Source organism: Stenella coeruleoalba (genome assembly GCF_951394435.1).
Source record: "Stenella coeruleoalba genome assembly, chromosome: 8".
Taxonomy (NCBI): Eukaryota; Metazoa; Chordata; class Mammalia; order Artiodactyla; family Delphinidae; genus Stenella; species Stenella coeruleoalba.
The window spans coordinates 70,324,708-70,332,870 of NC_137154.1; positions in this window are offsets into that span (position 1 = coordinate 70,324,708).

Consider the following 8,163-nt stretch of genomic DNA (forward strand, 5'->3'; position numbering starts at 1 on the left):
TGTGTTTTGTTGCTCAAGGAGATGTTTGTCCAGGTGTAAGCATTGCAGCACTGCAGCAAAGGGTCCCAGGTCCCAGCCTGTCTCACAAAGACACAGTATTCAATGTAAAAAAAAAAGACTGTTACATGTAACATACAGTACTGGGAACTTTAAATGCATAACACGAAGTTCCTCCTTTCTAGAGGGAAAGATACAATCTACTGAAGGGATGAGACAAAGGCACAAATGAACTTTTTTAAAAGATAAGATATATGTGTTAATATATGTGTGGTATCTGAACCAATGACATCTATTTCTTAGCATAAAGGAAGCTGAGAGGAAAAACAAAAGTTGATGACCCCACTTCATTTTGACATCCAATTTATTCAAGAGGTGCCTTGGTTTAAAAATAGTGACCAAGCACATTTCTTTCCTCTCCCTTACAAGTAACCCAAGGGAGATTCAAAAGATATTGCATGTCTAAACCCAGAACTGAAACAAATTGAGTCCACTCAGATTGAGTTTCTTCAACCTGCACAATAGAGGCTGGAAATAGAAATTAAATTGAATTATGGCCATATATATATATTTACATGCCTTAGACTGTGGCCTGAGAATTATGCCTGCTGAGGTATGTACCTGAGAATTATACCTATAGGACAGGGATTATATTTAAGCAGATAAGATAGATAAATAGATAATTGACTATGTAATATTTAATATTAATATGATATTGATGAAAAAGATATTATAGGTCAAGACAGAAACAAGATAATACAGTGGTTCTCAAACTAAGACAAAATTGGTATCAACTGGAGAGCTTTGAAAAATATGGATGTCTGGGTCTTATCCCCTAAGATTTTGATATAATTGGATAGGATGTGGCCTCATCAGGGTTGTTCAAAAGTCCCAGGTAGTTCTAATGTGCGGCCAAGGTTGAGAACCATGAAGATACAGGAGGGGAATTCAGAGAATAAAAAGAGATCTTGAAAATTTTAAATATGATTTCCAAAATCAAGCAAAAAAAAAATCAGTGAAATAATTGAAATAGAAGTAGTAGAAAATGCCCTAGAAAGTAGAACAAAAAGACAGAGACCAAAATATGAGAAAAAATAAAGGATAAAGGGTTAGTCTACCAAGCAGTTGGAGTTCCAAACAGAGAGAACAGAGGAAATAGACAAGAGATATTTTCAGAGGGATGAAAATTTTACCGGAACTGAAGGCCATGAATCACCAAAGGACTCACTGAGAATCAAGCGTAATTAATGGTAATAGACTCACAACTGGCTGTATCACTGTGAAACTCTGGAACAGGAAAGAAAAAGAGAACATTCCAAGAGATTATAGACATTAAAAACAAAACTAGGACATAGACAAAGGAACATAAAAATGATTGGCATCAGAGTTTTCAAGAGCAACAATGAAATTTAGAAGAAAATGGAGTAAAGCATTTAAATTCTAAGAGAAGTTTATTTTAAACCATACTCAGGAAAACTGTCAATTAAGTGTGTGTGTGTGTGTGTGTGTGTGTGTGTGTGTGTGTGGCAGGGGGAGAAGGTGGGGTTGGTAGAATAAAGCTAGATGTAGACATAAGGGACTCAGATATGTTACCCCACATTCACCCTTTCCTAGAAATTTATTTCAGGATGTACTCCATGAAAAAAAGGGCACAAACTAAGAAGGAAGAAGACATGGGACACTGAAAATAGGGGATTCTATGTGGGAGAGCATTAAAAGCTGTCCTATAATTACACTCATGCTGGGACTACTACTCCAACTGGAAGGTTCTAGAAAAGAGAGAACTCGACTGCTTATTCATATAAGCATTCATATACGCATATAAGCATTATTCATACTCATATAATGAAATAAGTTTTAAAATGAAGATGAATAAATGAAGACACTAGAGAAGAAAATAAAGGCACTATGAAACTCTGAGTAAAAAAGTTAAGTAAGAAAATTTAATCATAATACTGGCATTTAAAGTTCTTTAATCTACAAAATCTTTTTATGTAATTAATCTAGCTTTTAAAAAAAATTATTTATTTAATTAATTTATTTTTGGCTGTTTTGGGTCTTTGTTACTGCATGCAGGCTTTCTCTAGTAGTGGCGAGCGGGGACTACTCTTCATTGTGGTGCATGGGCTTCTCATTGCAGTAGCTCCTCTTGTTGCGGAGCACGGGCTCTAGGCATGCGGGCTTCAGTAGTTGTGGCGCATGGGCTCTAGAGCACAGGCTCAGTAGTTGTGGCGCATGGGCTTAGTTGCTCTGCAACATGTGGGATCTTCCTGGACCAGGGCTCGAACCCGTGTCCCCTGCATTGGCAGGCGGATTCCTAACCACTGCACCACCAGGGAAGTCCTAATTTAGCTCCTTAAAAATGTTTTCTGCTTTCAATATCATTCTTAGTAAGGCCATCTCAGCTCAACATTAAACATATATTTTACCTATATTTTTCTCCAGTGCATTTATTTATTTTTTCCTTTAAATCTTTAAACCACATGAAATTTATCCTGGAGGACTTGTGAAGTAGCTGTAGGGGAACAGCTCTGTGCTGGCACCCAGGACAGCACATGTGTCTCCATAGGCCACCTGGGCAGGTCTTGAACGCAGCCGATCTGTATCCTGGCAGAGCGCCTTGGGAGCCTGAGCAGCTACAGGGTTATTTCTCACTCCATTCTCTGTCTCTTAAGGGCAGCTTCCCAGGGCCAAGTTCTGATGAGGTTTGAGGCTTTCGGTGTCACCTCCCTTTGGGCACAGCTGGAAGCTATGAAACATAGTTGCCTGATATGGGCTTCTCACTAGGGTGTCCTGTCTTAGCGTTGCTGTCACCTGGTCCCTTTTGTTTCCGGGTTGCCCTGCACAACGGCCCCAGGGAACTGGCACCCTTGGTTACTTCCTTCTGCTAACTGTGAAAGTCCTAAACTATCGGAATCTAAAAAGAGCTTCTTTCTTTATTGACTGAATCTATTAGCCTTCCTGTGGTCTTGTGCTTGACACTAGCAATTTTTTTCTACCTAATGGTTAGTAAACTTTCCTGACACCATCTAATGAATAGTTCATTCTTTTCTCATTGATTTTTTTTTTTTGAAGTATAGTCGATTTACAATGTTGTGTTAGTTTCAGGTATACAAAGTGATTCAGTTATACGTGTATATGTATCTTATTTTTCAGATTCTTTTCCATTATGTGTTATTACAAGATATTTAATATAGTTCCCTGTGCTATACAGTAGGTCTTTTTTATCTGTTTTATATATAGTAGTGTGTTTATGTTAATCCCAAACTCCTAATCTATCCTTCCCCTACGCTTTCCCCTTTGGTAACCATAAGTTTTTCTATGTCTGTGAGTCTATTTCTGTTTTTGTAAATAAGTTCATTTGTATCATTTTTTAGATCCCACATATGAGTGATATCATATATTTGTCTTTGTCTGACTTACTTCACCTAGTATGATAATCTTTATGTCCATTCATATTGCTGTAAATGGCCCTATTGATTTTCTTGTTTCTTTTTAAAAAATTTCGTATCTGCAAAATTATTTTATGTACCTGCACTTGCATCTGGAGTTTTTACTATGTTTCGTTTTTTCCCATCTCTCTACTCTGTTGCCAGTACCACACTAATTTTTGTATATTTCCAATACATTGTTTATTGGTGGGGAATAGCCCTCTCATTATTCTTCCTTACCAGATTTTTTTTCCTGGATATTCTTACAAATTTACTTTAACAGAAAAATTTAAAGTGATTTGGTCGAAACATCAATAAAAAAAATCCCAACCTCCTGAAATTTCATAATAATTTTTTTGGGGTGGGGAGCTTGTATCTTTACATTATCGAGTTGTCCCACCTAGCAATAGGTATTTCTCTACATTTACCATCTTTTTTTTAATGCCTCACAGTGGAATATTAGCGTTTTCTTCAAAGAGATCCTGCACATTTCCTGTTCAGTTTATGACTATGTGTTTTACATTTTCTGTAGCTATCTTGAATGGGATTGTTTTCCATCATATTGCCTAATTGTTGAAGGCTTTAAACAGGGAAGTGTCCAGGGAGCAGCTCTTTGGTGGATGGAGAGAGGACATGGCCTGGCAGGAGGTGGGGGAGCCTGGTCTGTAGGGCCTGCTGCCCCAGGGGCCGTGCTCTGATGCTCTGTGAGCTTTGCCACTTCTGTTATCCCAGTTTTCTCCTCATACACAGAGTTTTCTTCCCTGTGGCTTCTTTGAAGTCAGTGCTTCCAAAGAGTGACTCAATGCCCAGTGCTTAGTTAACCCACGCTCTGGAAATAGGCCTCTGAGTACAAGAGTTATTAGACTTTCAAGGAGGTGTGAGTATTGAGGAAATTTCAGGACGACATTAGAACCCTTCCCTCTGACATAGTCAGAAGGTTATTGAAGTCCCCACTCCTTTTTCCTCCTTCCTCAGACTCTAGCACGACGGAGACGGCAGGTCCCAGGAAGCGACTTCCAATCAGTGTGGGGCCATTAGGAGACATCTCTCTGCTTCTTTCTCCAGAGGGAGGCTGTTTGAAAATATGATTAGATGAAAAGATCACCCTGGAGAGGGAACCTGGCAGATGCCTCTCTCAGGAGTGTGAACACGACTGCTTTCTTCTTCCTCCTCTTTCCTGTCCTGAAGTGTCTGAGAACTAGGCCAGGCGAGAACAGGACATTTTAAAAACTGAAAATGAAAAACACCTAAAAGAACTTCCATATAAAAAGATTCCAAGAGCTAGGATGTCTGTGGAAGTGTGATTCAGAGAAAGGTGTGAGGGTTGCGTCCCAACACCACCAACACAAACAAAATGGTCCCTCGCATTTACTGAAAGATGAGTCCCAGGCTGATCCTGTTTCTTCCGTGTTCCCTGGACCATGGTCCAGAGAAGAGGGCCCTGGGGCCAATATCCCAGCCCTCAGCAGCTCCCACTAAACTCCTCTCCCTTTCACTTGATCCACCCTCTCCCCCGACCAGTGGTTCAATCTAATTAGTCCTACTTCTAAGAAGGTGTCTCAAAGACAGGACATGTCCCACCCTGCTCCCTGGTGGACATGACAGTTTCCAGAAACCAGCAGGAAACTGACCCAGCAGGGCCTGCTCCTGCCAGGACACCCAGGCCTCTGGTCACTAGGTCCCCTCTTTTCCATCTGGGCCTGGGTGGTTGCCTATGGCCAGGCCTGCACTGGGGGCAGAGGGCAGCCCTTGTTATGTGCCCATCGTGGTGCTAGATCCTGGCGGGAGATGCAGGCACTACCCCTGAGACTCGAGTTACAGCTGTGAAATCTCGGTGTCTAGGTTTTGTCTACCATGTGAGTAGCTGAATATCTCAAGCCACGTCAATACCAAAGATTGTTCTGTGAATGTCTCCCTGCTCTGGCCCACATTTGTACTAGGTAACCTAGTTCCTGGCCACTGCTCACTGGACAAGCTTTGTCTCACAACACAGAGGGTCTGTCGGCCAGTGGACCTACAAGACCATGAAGATTCCTTTCCAGGGAAGCCAGGATCATAAATGAGTGACCTCTAGGCTTTTTGGGTGCAGAAATCTAGTCTTGTGGAGGAAGTGGGTCAGATGAAGAGAGAAGCAGAGTAAGAGCTGGACAGAGGAAGTGCCTTTTAACTATTGTTAAGATAAACCCCTCCATTGACAGATGAATGGATAAAGATGTATACATACTAATATATACACAATAGAATATTACTCAGCCAGAAAAAGGATGAAATAATGCCATTTGCAGGAACATGGATGGACCTAGAAATTATCATACTAAGTGAAGTAAGTCAGACAGAGAAAGACAAGTATCATACGATATCACGTATATGCAGAATCTAAAATATGATACAAATGAATTTATTTACAAAACAGAAATAGACTCACAGACATAGAAAACAAACTTATGGTTACCAGAGGGGAAAGTGGGAGGAGGGATAAATTAGGAGTTTGGGATTAACATATACACACATATATACGTGTGTGTGTGTGTGTGTGTGTGTGTGTGTGTGTGTGTGTGTGTGTGCAAAATAGATAACCAACAAGGACCTATTGTATAGCCCAGGGAACTATACTCAATATCTTGTAATGACTTATAATGAAAAAGAATCTAAAACAGAATATATATATATATATATATATGACTCACTTTGCTGTAACTGAAACAAACACAACATTGTAAATCAAATATATTTCAATTATTAAAAAAAAAGGTAAACCTCTATTTCACTTGAGTTTCTATTAGTGGGTTTCTAATCCTAGCAACCAAGCAAAAGCAACCCCTTTCGAGGTCATACCTATCCCCCAACTCAAGCTCTGAGGCGCTAGGGAAACTCTTAATTCAGAACCAGACCTTTATGACAGAACAAAACAACAGGCTTTCAAACTTTTCAGCAGCCCCTGCTATATGCTAGCAGAGGCAAGTAGAGAACGTGGATGAAATCCCTCCTATATGCCTGCCAAGTACTCACCCCTTAAATGAATTCCCATCAAACCCCCTTACTCATCACTCTTGTTACTATTGTTTCATAGGTGAGAAAAGTCAGAAGGGCTCTTTCACATGAAGACGAAGTCAAGCATAGCAGTTACGAGGATGGGCTGCAAATAGAACTTCAAGGTTTGAACCTCAGCCCTATCCTCTTAAAGATTTATGACTTGTTTTAAAATTTCTCTTACAAACCTCAATTTCCTTGTTTATAAAACAGGGAAAATAATAATGCCTGCCTTACAGGGAGTGGTGTTGATTAAACGGATGCAGTACAAGCATGTTTGGTGCAACGTTGGTTAGCTAGTTAGCTTTAGTGAAACCCGAGGTGACTGAGCTGAGCTTCACATCCAGGTCCATCTGGCTTCAAAGCCCTGGCTCTTGGCACTCAGCATGGGCTCTTAAAGGGATTAGAGTTTCCTCAGTCACACCTAGGCAAGATGTTTTGCAAGGAGGATGTTAGGCATTTTCGCTAGGAAGGTTGTTACTGGCTTTATAGATCTGAGAGCTGAAACTAGCATTTATGTGTCCTTGATCTATGACCAGTTACATAATGTTTCACGTTGGAAAATATTAGGAAAATCGATAAATTATTGAAATTAGCTTTACTTTGATCCTTCCTGAATCTGTCAGGCTCAAATAGGATATCTGAAGTGGATCTCGGGGTAAGGGTGCACCTAAATTGTACCCCCGCGTATGAATTATAAGCCTTTCAGATGCTAAAAAGTTCATATGCTGCTACTTCTTTTCCTCAAGACTTTACCCACAATCCCAAGAACTAGTTTTGGAAATCTAAATAATGCTTCTCACGTCTATAAGCACATCTTCATGTAGTTTTAAGGCACTCATACGTTTCCCATCAAGTGTTAACGTTGATCCAATCACTCGGCCTGAATTTTATTTCCTTAGCTTTGAATAACCCAGTATTTCCTTCCTATGTGTGTTGCTATGAAGAAAATTGAAAACGAATGTAAAGGCACTTTATAAATTGTTAAGTTGGAGATAAAAGTGCTTCAGTACTATTAAAGGCTTTAAAAAAATACTAGTCAAGGTATTCAAATTTACATGTAAATTGCTCAGTTGGAAGAAAAAAAAAAGCAGGGTATGAACATGGTCAAGACCTGGGCTGATTCCAGCTCTACTCCTGACTCAGGTTACATACAACCTGTGTCCAAGCTTCCACTGGGGATCCTAGAGAAGGGGGTTTAAATAAATAGCCAGTGATAACTAACACATTATTTTTGCTTTAAAAGTTTTATCTTTAACCTTACCAAACTCAACATCATTCACAGCTGAGGAATCCTATAAATGCGTCTCTATCTGTAGAAGGCTTAATTTCTGGTCTCACATTTTCTATCAATGTGACATCCTTAAAATCCCAGCCCAGGTTTAGGGAAACTTCATTTTCCAGCTGTGTAGAGACCCTCCCACTTCCCGTATCCATATCCTCCAAGATAACAATTCTATTTCCAAAGGTTTTATTTCATGTATTGTTTGATGTTAAACTCTCCAAAGTTTTGCATCTAATGAGTGTCAGTGTGCAAGCTCTACCTATCTCATTCAAGAGAAACACGGCAGTCGAGTAACCAAAGCACAGGGGAACGTCACATGCTTCCTAGGCATGCTTAAGGAGCTCTTGTTTTGGGCTGAGAAAAAAGAAAGGGGCGCCTGCAGAAGTGAGAGGTACCCCATGCTCCCTGACACACACTCAG